This window comes from Giraffa tippelskirchi, chromosome 6 (genome assembly GCF_054371585.1).
Source record: "Giraffa tippelskirchi isolate mGirTip1 chromosome 6, T2T-mGirTip1v1.2.pri, whole genome shotgun sequence".
Taxonomy (NCBI): domain Eukaryota; kingdom Metazoa; phylum Chordata; class Mammalia; order Artiodactyla; family Giraffidae; genus Giraffa; species Giraffa tippelskirchi.
The window spans coordinates 126,747,977-126,764,295 of record NC_137280.1 but is presented as its reverse complement, the minus strand read 5'-3'; the positions used below and the strand labels follow the sequence as shown (position 1 = coordinate 126,764,295).

The 16,319-nt window shown below is 41.3% G+C and overlaps 1 protein-coding gene across 33 annotated transcripts in view; it reads right to left on the bottom strand.

Moving 5' to 3' along the window:
• The window catches only part of ARHGAP26 (Rho GTPase activating protein 26), a 556,769-nt gene that overhangs the window by 532,560 nt on the left and 7,890 nt on the right, over positions 1 to 16,319 (bottom strand). For 6 of the 33 annotated variants that reach the window (XM_081504663.1, XM_081504660.1, XM_081504650.1 and 3 more), the window contains exon 2: positions 5,952 to 6,010. The exons of 19 other annotated variants lie outside the window; for them this stretch is intronic. The gene's annotated coding sequence lies outside the window, so the exon portion shown is untranslated. Of the gene's footprint in view, positions 1 to 5,951; positions 6,166 to 8,793; positions 8,923 to 16,319 lie in introns of all 33 variants that reach the window. 8 more of the 33 variants (XM_081504651.1, XM_081504686.1, XM_081504653.1 and 5 more) reach the window with 5 other exon arrangements.

Here is a 16,319-nt window from a genome sequence, read left to right as displayed (position 1 = left end):
ATATTTGAGAAAGTGCCAAAATTGACTAAAAACAAGTCATAGTTTCCAGAATCCCTGGGAACCCCAAGCAGGACAAACAAAAAGAAAACTACACCTAGGTAGCCTGCCAATGCAGGAGACGGGGGTTCAATCTCTGGTATAGGAAGATTCCCTGGAGAAGGAAATGGCAACCCACTCCAATGCTCTTGCCTGGAAAATCCCATGGACAGAGGAACCTGGTGGGCTACAGTCCATGGGGTCACAAAAAAGTCACCCACGACTTATTGATTAACTACAACAACACCTAGGTATGTCATAGTAAAATATATGAAAACCAAAGACAAAAAAATGTTAAAAGGAGCTATCACTACTTGAGAAAATGGGATAGACTATTAGCTTACTTGTTGACAGAAACAATGGAAGCTAGAAATTAACAGAATTTAAGTATCTTTCAAATGCTGAAAGAAAACAAATGCCAACCTAGAATTCCATGCCCAGTGAAAGTAGCCTCTAATAAGAAAGGTTTAGACATTTTCAGGATTCTTTAATAGCTGCAGATACGGGGCTGGAGGAAGTACAAGATGGAATCAAGATTGCCGGGAGGAATATCAATAACCTCAGACATGCAGATGACACCACCCTTTTGGCAGAAAGTGAAGAACTAAAGAGCCTCTTGATGAAAGTGAAAGAAGAGAGTGAAAAAGTTGGCTTAAAGCTCAACATTCATAAAACTAAGATCATGGCATCTGGTCCCATCGCTTCATGGCAGATATATGGGGAAACAGTGGAAACAGTGACTGACTATTTTTCTGGGCTCCAAAATCACTGCAGATGGTGATTGCAGCCATGAAATTAAAAGACGCTTACTCCTTGGAAGGAAAGTTATGACCAACCTAGATAGCATATTAAAAAGCAGAGACATTACTCTGCCAACAAAGGTCCGTCTAGTCAAGGCTATGGTTTTTCCGGCGGTCTCGTATGGATGTGAGAGTTGGATGGTGAAGAAAGCTGAGCGCAGAAGAATTGATGCTTTTGAACTGTGGTGTTGGGGCAGACTCTTGAGAGTCCCTTGGACTGCAAGGAGATCCAACCAGTCCATCCTAGGGGAGATCAGTCCTGGGTGTTCATTGGAAGGTGTTCATTGGAAGCTGAAACTCCAATACTTTGGCCACCTGATGCGAAGAGCTGACTCATCAGAAAAAACCCTGATGCTGGGAAAGATTGAGGGCAGGAGGAGAAAGGGACAACAGAGGATGAGATGGCTGGATGGCATCATCGACTCGATGGCCATGGGTTTGGGTGGACTCCAGGAGTTGGTGATGGACAGGGAGGCCTGACGTGCTGCAGTTCATGGGGTCGCAAAGAGTTGGATACGACTGAGCAACTGAACTGAACTGAACTAAAGCGTCTTTAAGCAGAAGGAAAATGATATAATATGATAGATATAGGTGCAGAAAGAAATGAAGAACAATGCAAAGGTTAATTTGAGGAAATCCATATTAAGTAGACTTTACAAAACAACATGGCAATGCCCATTGGTGATTTAAAAAGTTAAAATATACAACAAATACACGTAGTAAGGAGGGAGGGACAAATGGAACTAAAATGTTGCAAAGTCCTCGTATTACTATGGAAGAAGACTGAAATGTTAATTAAAATTGTTATTGTTGATGGTTAGTCACTAAGCCACATTCGACTCTTTTACAATGCCATGGACTGTAGCATGCCAAGCTCCCCTGTCCATGGGATTTCCCAGGGAAGTATCGTTGAGTGGGTTGCCATTCATTGCCTTCCCAGGAGGATCTCGACCCCAAGAATGAACCCTTGTCTCCTGCATTGGCAGGCAAATTCTTTACCACTGAGCCTGGGAAGCCCCGTTAATTAACATAAGACTTTGATAAATCCAAGATAATATTGTGATTGTCATGATAACTTTAAAAAGAATAGTAAAAAAGTATGTAACTTGCAAGATAACAGAGTGAAAAAATAGAATATTTAACCACTCCAAAGGCAAAAAAGAAAGGAGAATAAAAAGAATATAAAGCATGTGGGACAAATAAAAGCATTTAACAAGATGTAGATATGGACCCAAATATACCAATAATTACATTAAATATGAATGAACAAAATACTTCAATTACAAGCCAAAGAGTACTGAACTAGATTTTAAAAATCTATATACTGCTTATAAGAAACACATCTAAAATATTAATTTAAAAAATGTTGAAAGTAAAGGGTGGACAAAATACAAATATTAAACAAAATTATATTAATAGTACATATTAATATAAGGCAAAACATATTTTCAGGCCAAAAGCATTACTACAGCTAAAGAAGGATATATCAAATAATAAAAAGTTCAATTCATAAAGAAAACAGTGATTATAAATCTTGATTATAAAACTTGTACATCATACCTTTTATGATGTAGCTTCAAAAAATATGAAGCTAAGATTGACAAAAACCACAAGAAGTGACCAGATAAAGAAGTAAGGATGTAGATTATTTGAACACGATTAGCAAACTTGATTTAGTGCATTATTATGTATTATACAGCAATTATAGAATTCAGGTTCCCCAAGTATTTATGATCCATGACCTTCCAAGCAAATTAATAGGGCTAAAATTCTTTGTCTCATTTTATGTTAGGTGTGGCTGTAAGACTCGTTTTGGCCAATGAAATGTGAGTAGGAGTAACTTCCAGGTGCTAGTTGTAATAGTAAACACCTCTCCCCTTTCCCTCCTATAAGTGGAGGGTTAGAGTTCCTTCAGTCTGGACCCTCAACTGAGGATGATATGGAGCAGAGCTGTCTAACCAACCTACAAATGGACATGTTGATGTTGATGTGTCAGAACTAGACCTTTGTTACTTCATATGTGTGCTTAGTTGCTCAGTTGTGTCCAACTCTTTGCGACCCATGGACTGTATGTAGCCCACCAGACTCCTCTGCCCATGGGGTTTCCCAGGCAAGAATACTGGAGTGGGTTGCCATTTCCTTCTATAGGGAATCTTCCCGACTCAGAGATCAAATCAGCATTTCTTATGTCTCCTGTATTGCAAGCAGACTCTTTATCTGCTGAGCCATCATGGAAGCCCTTGTTACTTTAAGTCACTGAAATTTGGAGATTATTTGTAAACGTCATGTAACCTGGTCTATCCAGACTAATACAAGTAGGAAAAGCAAAGGACTGTTTTACAGGCACAGAGGTGAGCCTGTCTTGTAAGAGTGTCGTGTGATAAGTCCTGGTGAGTTCACCTGACTTAAGCTCTGGGGAGATGGGGTGGGAACAGGGCTGTGGCAAGAAGAGCAGCTCCCAAGAAGGGCCCATGAAGACTGCCTGGTGGCAAGTTCTGAAGGACCTTGGAGTAACAGTAAGGAATAGATACTGTGCTAGAAGTTGATAGTAACTGAGAGGATGAACTAGGGAGAATCTAGCTGGTATTAAAGGAGGGAATCAGGTAGGGAACTCTTCCCGATGAACATGTTAAACATTTTCCCCCACTTCCTCAAAACAGACATTTAAAAAATTTAGGGAGAATTTTCCCAGCAATTGCATGTAAAAGCAAACACTCATATAAACCAATTTTTTAAAAAATCAAACCAACTACATTCAATCTGCTATTCAGAAAAAATTTTCCAGTTAATATCTTCATGGTTATTTTCTGAGTCATCTCAAAGAAATTTACCTTTTTTTTTATTGGCTGCCCAGTATTCCACTGTATGGATGTGCCAAATTATGAAGCTATTTCCCTGTTGACAGACATATAGTTTGTTTTCACCATTACCTTATTGCAGTGACCAGATTGTGAATAATATCCATAGATTTTTGTCTCTTTTTCCACAGGCAGCCAGACCAATTTTGCCCACCATTTTAATAGTGAAAAGTTTAGGCTGGATAACAGGAACACAATCAGACAGGCCATTAAAGGTGACAGTTTTGGTTAGGGAGTGCCTGGTATGCCTTGATTACACCCAGAAGAGTGTCTCAAACATAGTGGGTACCCAATGAGCACCTGTTGAATGAATGAATGGATGGATGAATGAATCCACATCCACGGTAGACACTTACTGGGCCTTCCCTGCCCTTTCAACATCACCATCACTGACTTTAGGGCCAGCCTGGACACTTTGTTGTGGGGTGCTATCCTGAACATTGTAGCATGTTTAGCAGCATCCTTTGCCTCTACCCACTAGATGCCATGAGCACAACCCAGTTGCAGCAACCAAAAATTTTTCCAAAAATTGCCAAATATCCCCTGGGGAAAATTTGCTTCCATTGATTTTCAATGTGGACTGTTTTGTGTAAGAGTAAACGCCCTTTCTAAAAAACAACTGATTCAGCAAAGGTTGATCCTACTTCTTGCCAATCCTGCCTCATTAAAATGCCCTTTCTTCCTGGATTTTCATATAGATTGCTGAATACTTTTTTCTGAATTCAGATCTTATTCCTGACATCTTCACCATGAGTTAGGTCAATCTTCATTATATAGTGTCATTATACATTGACATTATATACATTATGTACATTATATATGTTATACACATTAATACACTAATGTATATATACATTGTATATGTATATACATTATATACATATATATAATCCTCATTATACATTGTCTCATCACTGAATACCCTTCCTTGGAAGTACTTATCAAAGGTGAATCCTTACATTTATTTGAGAAATTACTAAATTAATCTGTTTCCCTTCACTCAACTCCCTACAGGGACTCATAAGTACGAATTTGGCATATCACATGTCAGTTCTTACTCACCATTTTTATATCCAGTGTCTAACACAATGCCTGACACATAGTAGATGCTTAATGGGTGTTTGATAGATGGGTGGTAAGATAGATGGATGGATGGGTGGGTGGATAAGAGCAGATTATCAGTCAACAAGGGCCACCCTAGGCTACAACAGTCTTCACCCATTTTTGCCCCTGTGCCTTCTAAAGCAATTATGAAAAATTGTTACCTATACTCACATTTAAAAATTGATGCTAAATGGTCACCACCAAGTTCATATGGAATTAAGATAATAACTTCCAGCATATTATAAATATTGGATTTAAAAAATTAAACTGATATAATTCTTTAAATGTACCTATTAACCTATTGTTTTTATTTCTAATATCCTCTACAACTTTCACAGTACTCTCCTTCAAATTCAAGGGATGGAAAAGAAAAATCTGTGAAATTTAAAATTGCCTTAATTAGTTATTGAAGGAAATTGAGTTAAATTATTAAAGGAACCTTTCTGTCTGGAAACTTGGACCTAGAAATTTTCACATTTGAGGTTATGGCTCCTGAGTTAAGATTTGTGAAAAGTGAGGGGTATGCTTTCCAGTAAGGACAGGATTATTATGAACACAGACATTGTTCTCAGGCTAACCAGTTTTAGGAAAAGATACCTTATAAGATCTAGGAACCTGGAAACTGGTTCTCTAAAAATATTCCTTGGTGTGCCCATTGGAAAGTCTTGATTATCCTGGGGGGTAATTCATATCAGTGGCCAGCAGAGGGAAGTATTGTACAAGCTGCTAGGCTCTATCTCCCTGGCTCTCAAGATAGCAGAGAGAAAGGGCAATTCACCTTGGATGCAGCGGGGACCACAGCTTGGGCAGCCCAGCCCAGTCCTTTCTGGTGTGTTGTATTTGCACAGTGAATTATTCACAGGAATCTGGCTCCACAGAGAATGGAGGCCATTCTCCATCCTGTACCTCAAATCAGGGCCTGGGACTGTAAACCTTATTCTTTCTCCCCTTCAAGAACTGAGTTTGAGAAAAGAAATTGAGAAGTGAAGTCATGGATCTGAATCAAACGTGGGTTTTTGTTATTCTTATGAGATGAAAACAACAGTGAAATTTCAATGATTTATAGATTCAGGAGGCAGGGAGCAAAGTGACTGAAAACTCCTGCTCTGGAGTCGCCCGATGGGGCTGGGATCTCTCTTCTTGGTAAGCTCACCTTCCTGGCCTCTGCCTCTCTGGTTGTCAGGTGGGAACAGGATTACCTTCTCCACAGAGCTGTTGTGAGGATAAATGAGACAACACAAGAAAAGAGCTCAGCATGGGAATGGCATTTCGCAAGGGCTCAAGAAATAACTGTGGTGGTGGCGAAGATGATGATATGAAACTGGCATTTTGTCGGGCATGAGCGTTTCAGAGCTTCCCATTCAGGTCTGAAGAGGAAAAATCAGAAGGGGAAAAAAAACAAGCTATTTACATATTGTAAGTTTTACAAATCCAGGAGTTAGAAGCAGAAGCAGCCAGGGGAAACAGGCAGAATCAGAGATTTAGAGTTACAGTCTCGCTCCTCCATATCACTACAAGTGCCTTCCAGGGCTGAGGTCCCACCCAGTGTTGGTAACAGGGTCTCTGTGTCTACAGTACTATGTAGACGATGGCTATACATGTAGCCTCAGACATAGAAACAGTGACTTTGTTCATTAGATCGATCCTCTGTGAAACCTTAAAGGGTAGGGATGAATTGGTTGAAATAAAGTTAGTAATTTAGACTAATTGCTCAGATATATTAACAGTAAGGTTCAGAGCAAGCCCCGCCTCCCCCTTCTGCCTTACATGGGGAAAGGTAACAGGGACAGTTCAGAGAGAGGCACGGAGACAAGTTGGATGAGATAACTGTCCTTTTACCTGGCAGCTGTCCAGCCCCCAAATAGCTTTTGTGTTTGGTCCAAAAATAAGATCACATGAGAAGGGGAGAAATAAATACGCAAGTATTCGTCCTTGGGCTTTCTGTGGGTCCACTAGCCGCTCTAGTAGGGGCCCCAAGAGAGTGGCTTCACGACACACTCCGCTGCCTCCCTCCCCAGGCTCCCCAAAGCTGAGAAACAACCTGGAAAAGGGCGAGTGTGGTGTGTGATCTGTACGTAGCCCTCCTCTGGGGGCTTCCCTGAGCTCCATACACATCAGAGAGGGAGCAGGAGGACAAGCAGATCCAACTGTCTGGACCCTAGGGGAATAAGGGCATCGCCTCCTTTGGTGAAGGCCACTCCCTTCTGATGGAGGATGGGAACTCCCTTCCTCCTGCAGAGGCCTGCCTGCTGCAGTCCTGCTAGGACAGTGTGGATGCCGTAGGCTGCCGCAGCTGCTAACACCCCAGAAAGAACGTGCCCCAGAGCCAAAGCACAGAGGTGAGTACATTCGTTTCTCCAAGGGGCTCAGATTACTGTGGACTTTCTGCTTGACTTCAGGCTTTTGCTCTGCTTGAATGCTCTCCCCCACCCTCTTCTCCCTGACCTCAGTTGGTGGCAGGCTTGAGTCTCTGTGATGGATGCTCGACTGAAACATTCCTTGTACTCCCCTCTCTCATTCAGACACTAGCTAGATTCCAGGAAGAACTGGGTGAGTTGAATTCTTAGCAGGGAAGCAGGAAAGGGCTCCTACCAAATGAATTATCTTTGCTGAGATTTAAAAAGATATTCCCCAGAAAATCATTAACAAATCCCATTACGGTAATGTTAATGCTTAGTTTTGTTTTGTTTTTTAAAAAAAGCTCTGCATCAAATAGGAAAAAAAAAGAAAAAAGATGCCAGCTGATTCCTTGTAAATGGGCAAAAGGGAAGAACACAAATGAGATCGAAGAGCATCTGCAGAGTTTCCCTTCCCCTCACCTCCTCCCTATCTCCTGACGTCTTGGAACCCTGCAAAATACACTTAACAGATCCAAAAATTCTTTTCTTTGGAAAAAAGCAAGGGTTTGGGGGAGACCTGCTCTGTAAGCAGAGTCAAGGGAAGAAGAAGAAAGACATTTTTTCAGAATCTTATATTCTCTTCCTAATGTCTCTGCCTCCCAAGCACGTGACATGTAACGGGGCCTGTTTGGAGGTACAGAGAGATGTCTCCATCGCTTGCATGCACACACTGTTCTTCCTTGACACAGCTCTTGACTATGAATATCTACGCCAAGGGTAAGCCAACAAAATGCTGGTGGTAACAAGATAAATCCTTGAATAAATCAAGATTCTTTGACAATGGGCTGAAATCCAATTTGAAGAGACTTACACAAAAAGAGAAAGAGAAAGGGTGGCGATGTTTTCCTCATGTAACTGAAATGGCCAAGGTTTTAATTTGGTGGGATCCAGGTGTTCAGATGATGGTATCCTGAATCTGTCTCTCTCCATTTCTTGCTTTGCATCCTTGTATCATGCCATTTCCAGGAAGATGCATCCATCTTGGTAGAGGATGGCTGCCAGCAGCTCAGGGCTGACACCCTACTGTCACAGCTGCCCTACAAGAATGGGTGCTGTACTTTCCCAAGAGTTCTAGCTGGGATCTCATTTCACTGAACCAATGTGGGAACTGTTTCCAGCCATGCCACAGGGGTATAGTCATCGCCACCCAAAACCAAATGACCTGAAAGCAATGAAAGGCTGGTCCCCAAAGACAAGAAGGGGTCTGGATGCGGGACGGCTAGGGTCAACAGTTACCACTTTGTACTGCTTTTTTGGTGACCATTCAGATTAAGAGCCAAAACTCCTCCAACATAGCCCCTCCTCTTTCCTCCCTCTTAAGGGGTCCACAAAAATGTGTAAGTGACAGAAAGTCTCATAGAAAGGATAATTAGTAAAACAGGTGACTAAAAGATCCCATGGTATGCCATCCCTAGAGACTCCTGAGAGTGGGAAAGACATCAGAAGGCTTGTCTCTGGCTCAGTCCCCAGACCACCCACCATGCCCAGACCCACTGGACCCCCAACGTGGCTGTGCTCACATGGGTCTCCCCTTCCCCTTCCCCACCCTTGTCCACTTCTGCCTCCCTCTGCTCTGCTGACGGGAACCCATCTTGCCTTTCAAAGGCTGGCCTCTGCAATGCCTTCTCTCCGACACCTCATCTGGCCCATCCAACCTTCTCTTCTCCTCTCCTCTCCGAGCTGGGGCAGCGCTGACCCTCAGCATTCCATCACTGTTTACCTGCTCTTTAAGAGATGCATGTATCTTAGTTTCTCTCCCAACTTGAATTCTACATTCCTGGGGAAAATTAAGTTTCATCCCCAGCCCTACCTGCTGTGTCTAACACATATTAGGTGCTTCCAATTAGTAAAAATAAATAAAAATAAAAACAGCCTCCCTAAACAGCTTGGAGGAGCTTCCCTGGTAGCTCAGTTGGTCAAGAATCCACCTGCAGAGTGGGAGACCTAGGTTCGATCCTTGGGTTGGGAAGATCCTCTGCAGAAGAGAAAGGCTACCCACTCGAGTATTCTGGCCTGGAGAATTTCATGGACTGTATAGTCCATTGGGTTGCAAAGAGTTGGACAAGACTGAGCGACTTTCACTTTGTCACTAAATAGCTTAGATAGGATGGCTAGATTATTTGAGATCCTTAATTCTTATTTTGCAAGTAATATAATAACTATGACAAACATTGACAGAGCTCTGATAGACTAGAGACCCTATGGGCATCTTCTCAGTAAGTCCACACAGTGACCCTGTGAAGTAAATACCACTACTATCCAGACATTTACTTTAGTCTCAGAGAACTTAGTCACTTGTCCTAGATCAGACAGTAAGTGGTAGCCTGGAAGTTAGAACCCATGCAAGCCTCCCATCTTCTTTCCTATTAAACTCATCAATTCCCTGTTTATCAATAGCACTTTCTGCTGCCTGATTTTAAAGAGTGAAGGGGACGAGCGATTGGTCAGAGACCATGAGGAAGCTCAAATATTTCAGCCTTCTCTCCTGCCACCTGGGCTCCCTCTACAGGGGGGTCTTTATTAGACTGTATCCAGGGGTGAGGGGTCATACGCCTACCTCAGAGCCAACAAGAAGGTCAAGCTTACAGGAATTTTACAAAAGGAGGTACTTCTGGGACTCTGCACAAAGCAAGGTACTTTTTGATTAAATGAGGTCTTTGATTAGAGTTGGAGAAGGAAATGGCAACCCACTCCAGTATTCTTGCCTGGAGAATCCCATGGACGGAGGAGCCTGGTGGGCTACAGTCCATGGGGTCGCAAAGAGTCGGACACGACTGAGTGACTTCACTTCACTTCACTTCACTTGATTAGAGTGGTCTTTGGGAAAATGTTAGCTGGAGGGTGGGCTTTAGAATTTGTTTGCTCATCTGGCTGCCCATCACTGAGCATGGCCCTGACCTTTCTCCTGCCCTCTGAACAGGGTGACCAAGCCAGGGCCTCCTGCAGAGGGTGGTCTGAAGGATTTAGAATGCAACCAAATTCAGATCGCAGAGTAAACCCAAATCTCAAGTAAACAGTATTTTTTTTATACCATCTGTGCCTCTGCATTCACCCACTGGCCTCTTGGCTGATGCCATCACCTGTGGTGCTGGGGAGCCCCTGCCTGGCCTGAGGGTATCTTGTTTCTCTGATGCACAGGAACCTACTCCTGTGGGATAGTATCTTCTCAAGAGCAGATCCTATTGGGTTTGTGTCATTAATCCTCACAGTATCCCTGACAGGATCAGAGAGCTGGCTTCCTCACAAGTGAGGCTCAGTGAGATGAAGTCACATCCCCAATTACACAGAAGCAAGGAGGGCCCAAACTCAGGGCAGAGGAGTTCTGAAGTCCTTAGGATACAAGCCTTCTTGCTTCCCCAAGTGATCATGATAGAACAAAACTAAAACCAAAAGAATTATATAAGTAAAATGTTTTGGGTAAATCTTTTAAGAGAAAAACCATTGCTAGACTCAAGAGAAATAAAAACGTATGTTCACATGAAAATTTGGACACCACACATTCACGGCACCATTACTCATCATAGCTAAACAGAGAAAACAAGCCAAATATCCTTTAATTGATGAACAAATAAAATGGGACATATCCATACACATGAAATACTCAGCAATAAAAAGGAATGATATTCTGATAAATGTGAATCAAGCTACAATATGGATAAGCCTTAAAGACGTTCTGCTTTTTAAGGAAAAGAAACCCATACTATATGATCCCATTTATACGAAATGGCCAGAACAGGAAAATCTATAGAGACAGAAAGTAGTTGTGTAGGCCTGGCGGGAGCAGGGGAGGGGATGACAAATGACTGCTAATGGGTATGAGGGTTTCTTTGAGGGATGACAAAAGTGTTCTAAATTGGACAGTGGAGACGGTTGCACCACTTTGGGAATATGCTAAAACCACTTAACTGCACACTTTAAATGGATGAACTGCATGATATGTGAACTATATCTCAATAAAATGTCTCTCTCAAAAAAAAAACAAACCCAAACCACGGCTAATGAAATAATGAAGTGACAAAACGGCTTTGTTGAAGAATGTAGTCTTACCCTGTCTGCTCTGATAAGCTTATGTCTCATCCCACTGAGCTTGCCTATAGGTCCCCCAGACAATTCAAATGGAAAAAATATAGATGGAAAACAGGATGCACAGATTTCTCCCTGGAATTTAGACTAGAAGGATCTTATTCTCCTTTTTCTTGCAAAGATCATTTTAAGTTTTATGGAATCGATCTCACTACTCTATTTTTGTTTCTGGGTTTCAAAATATGCTTCAAAAAGCATTCTCCAATCTAAGATGGTAAACCTTATTAACTAATGATTTCCTCTAATGCTTTTTTCTAATGTTGTCCTCTAAGGTTTGTCTGATTACATTTAATAAACTTTTATTCATCAGGAATTTAACAAATTGAGGATCTAGGTTGTCTTTGTTTTGCCAAGTACATAGCCAATGATTAGATCAGGAGTTTTAAAATTTTAGATTAAAATGGACTTGAGGCATCTTGTAACTTCCTGAAATTCAACATGAAAGTGTGTGTGTGTGTGTGTGTGTGTGTGTGTGTGTGTGTGTTGTATATATTCCAATGTATCAAGGCCTAAGCCAAGTCAACAGGATAGTTGTTAAACAAATACGGGGGAGGCCTGAGTACTTACCCACAGGGAAAATACTCTGTCACATGTCAAGCGAGAATCCCACCACCTTTGGCTTTGAGGTGTTACTAAGGCAAAGAACGATGAATGCCTCTCACTGGTTCCCCTGGGCCTGTAACACTTTAGGTTTTTAATCATCTGCTGACAAATGAATGGAGCTAATACATCACTTTAGCTGACAGAACTTGGAGCCCTCCTGTCACAAAGAACTGGAGGTTTATAGTCCAATAAATATAAATAAATGATAAACTGAAAATAAAACTGCCATTCCAAAGAAAGTAGCAGATTCTTCTGTGCAGACTTGTGTATTCACATAATAAATGTATAAGCAACACCCACCGTGTAACCAGGCACTATGCAGACTGGTGGTTCTCAGTCTGGCCCATGGACCAGCAGCCTCAGAATCACCTGGAACTTCTTAGACATGCAAATTCTCAGGCCTACTCCAGACCTTCTGAATGAGAAATTCTGGAGTTGAGGTCCAGTTATCTGGTATTGTGATGCACATTCAAATGTGAGAACCCTTGGTCTAGGTACTGGAAATATAAGGGTGAACAGACAAATAAAATCCCTGGCTCTTCTCATGGACATTACATTTTAGTGTGTGTGTCAGGAGGACACACAATAAGTCAACAAATAACTGAACATGATAATTCTCAGATAGTAATAAGATCTATGAAGAAAAAGAAAGATCTATAAGAGGCTAATTTAGAACAGGTGGTCAGGGAGGAGGGTCTGAAGTGAGACCAGAACGATAAGGAAGAGCCAACCATGTAAACAATCGAGGGGCAGAAAAGAAATCCACGCCCTTGAGGTGGAGGGAACAGGAAGTGCAAAGGCCCTGAGGTAGGACCACATTTGGCTTGTATGAGGAGCAGGGAGACTAGAGCACAAAGAGAAATGAATCAGGGATGGACCTGAAGATGCAAGTGGTGACAGCAAGCTTAGCTTTTGTTCTTAGTGCCAGGGAAAGGCACTGGGCAGTTCTGTTCAAATAGAAACACAATCCCTTTTACCTTTTAGCAGGATTCCTCTGGAATGAACTATAGGGAGTAAGGGCAGAAGCAGGGAAGCCAGCAAGGAGGTACTGCAGCAAGCCAGGCAAGGAGTACTGGTGCCTGGATAGACCACACCTATATGCAAAGATCTAGTATTAAGTGAAAAACAAACAATGCAGGACACTCTGCCTAGTAAATTGCTTTCAAACAAACACATTCAGGTGTATAAAGACATTTTTGCCCCTCAAAGGATCCAGAAAAAAAGTGAATAGTGATTATCTTTGGGAAGAAGGGGGTTAGTGAGGGTCATTTTGTACCTCTCTGTAAACTGTACATTTTTTATATATGCACAAAGCATTCCTTTTATTTAAAGATAAAATATTTTAAAATAAAACTGAAAAGCTGAGATCGAGGAAAACATTGACTAGGCAATGGGTACCAGTATCAGAAAAAGAAAGCCTACTTCTCTTGGGTGTGACTCTCTCCAAGCATCCTCTCCTGCAGTCGCTGAGAGCCAGGCTGACAAACTGGGACAAATTTCTGCTCTTGAGTTACAGTGAGATTTGAGCGAGGCACCTTCCCACTTGAGAACCTCTAGACCCCATTTCTATCCCACAGCTCTGGTTATGTTTGTGTCTGTTGGGTCTCCTTGGGCAACTAATACAATTTCCTGTGAATGTCTGCTGTGTTTCCCTGTGCCCTGTTTGTCAAATTGCTTCCCTCCATCATCTTGGCAGCTGGTTCACCAGGAGGCCAGCGTGCCCTTCATTTAATTGCATGATTGAGCATAAACAGAAGGAAATACTTTGCTGGGGGGAGAGAGAGGCAGGCAGCATCTGATTTCTCCTGTCAGCTGATTAGGATTTGTTGAGTCCAAACAAGGTCAAACGAGATTAGAAAGAAAATGCAGTGTCTGGTATGCATTTCATGTAACTGCATTGTTTATGTAAACAGGATGAATGACGGGGAAACTTTAAAGCAGATACTGAACATCAGCCTCAAGACTCAAAGACAAGAAGCCAGGGCTTATGTGTTATGCCGGGAGAGAAAGAAAATGTATTTCCTGCAGACATTTGGAGTCCTGTTGAATCTATCATGCTCTGATTCCTCTTTCATGTTGGTGCAGTTAAAAAGTGATAGTTTTATGTCTGATTTTCAGAGGCGCTGAACACAGAATAAGAAAAAATATATAGAAATGCCACATTTTACTTTTCCTGTCCTTCTAAAGCTCTTATAAAAGGTTTAGAATCACTTTCTGTAATGGCAACTGCTGAAGTGCTTGGCAGTAAGTCAATCTCTCAGGTCGGGGAAGGAAAAATCTCACCTCCAGCACCAGCCACAACACTGTAGACATGGCTGACTCTGGCCAAGGCCACACCTCTGTGGATAAACCTACCAGACTTCTACTAGGACTTTTGCTGGTCTTCCAAATCTGTCATTTTCTTCTTTTCTCAGACCTACCCTCTGTAGTGCTAGTAAGTGCACATATAAAGTTTTAATTACTTCACAACCTTAAATGGTTTTAATGGCTTTGAAAGTGGTCTAAGAGCTTTGAAGGAAGCTGTGGTTTCTGTTACATACTCTCTATAGGATCTAGTGGCTTGTGAATGCTTAACAAGAGGCTTTGACGGCTATTATTTCCATTGACTATTTCCTAGCCCAGAGCTAGGGGGCTATTCTGAGGCCAGACTTTTAAACTAGGAAACCTCCCATCCTTTACCATGCTAAATAACAGAAGGACCAGGAAGCATTAACATTTCATATCTCATGATTCCAAGCATCTGAATATATATTATTTAAAAGATAAATCTAGGTGTGGTATATATACACAATGGAATACTACAAAGCCATAAAAAAGAATGAAATAATGCCATTTGCAGCAACATGGTTGGAACTAGAAATTATCATTCTAAGTAGAATAAATCAGAAGGAGAAAGACAAACACCATATACCACTTATATGTGGAATTTAAACTATGGCACAAATGAACATATCTATGAAACAGAAACAGACTCACAGACATAGAGAACAGGCTTGTGGTTGCTATGGGGAAGGGGAGGTGGAAGAGGGATGGAGTGGGAGGTTGGAGTTGTAGCAGATCCAAACTATTACATATAGAAGGGATAAACAACAAGTCCTATTGTATGGCACAGGGAACTATATTCAATATCCTGTGATAAACCATAATGAAAGGAATATGAAAAATAATATATATATGTGTATGTGTGTGTATATATATATGTATATAAAACTAAATCACTTTGCTGTACAGCAGAAATTAACACAATATTGTAAATTAACTATACTTTAATAAATTTTTTAAAAAAGATAAATCTACACACTTGACACGGAAATTGAAGCAAATATGGAACTTGAGAGATGTTAAATTAAAACATTAAAAATTCAGTATTGAGGAGAATTATGTTAAGTACTTTAAGGAACTGAGATATCATGATTTCCCAGTATTTGGACAGGAACACTGCAAAACAACACCTGATAGTAGTAAATTAATTGGTTTATATCAGTAGCTAGGGATTGCATTTACCTATGTTTGCCTAGGAGCTGTGTGATTTTTTGGCTTTTTTTCCTTAATAGCATTTGACGACTAGATGTAATGAAGAAACAATACTAAAATAATGACTTACACTTGCATTACTGGTGTTCGAGGTATTGTTACACACTTGGGCACATTTGATTGTCACCATAATCACAGCAGCTTGCAGGGAAGATTTAGGGTACTTCCTAACTTTACCACCTATCATTCATTCCATGTGGCTAAAAACAGCTCACATGTACCCTGGAAGCAGCAAAACAATTCTCCAATATTAAGAAGACGACTATCTAAAATATCTTCATCTATGATCTGGAAGGTCCTTTGGAATCGTGCAGATGCTTAAGAAGATTACTATTTTTTTAAAAGCAAATTTTAAATTTTGTCAAAAGGACCTTTGACAGTTCATTGAGGTTCCTATTAATAAAGTTTAGAAAAATCAATTATTCCTGTACCTCTCAAGTCCCTTTTAGCAGAGCTGTGCTTCATCCATTATCAGAGATATGTTTGTCTGTGCTTCTAATTCTTTGTCACAGGAGGTGAGCTTTTCTGAGCTCCTTCCTTCAGAGGCACATGAAGTCTCCCTGGCTGCTCCCTGATAACTTTGGAGAACAGTTTTCCATCTCCACCTTCCCAGAGAAGGGAGAAACCAGCGAATATATTTCTAGTTCCAACAGGTCAATCTGTACCTCCTATCTGAATCACAAGGTGGGCATGCTTGTATGCGTGTGTACACATACACACTCTCCCAGTGACACGTCCCAGGCTCAAATGCCTGCATCAGGAACAGGACTCTTTGTCAATTATAGGAAACTATTAATCATGTTTCCATTTGGTCTCTTCAGAGATACCTCCTGATCCATAGCCTTTCAGCCCAGGTTCATTCCTCATGTTGTAGCCAAAAGTCATTCATACAAGCAGCTTCC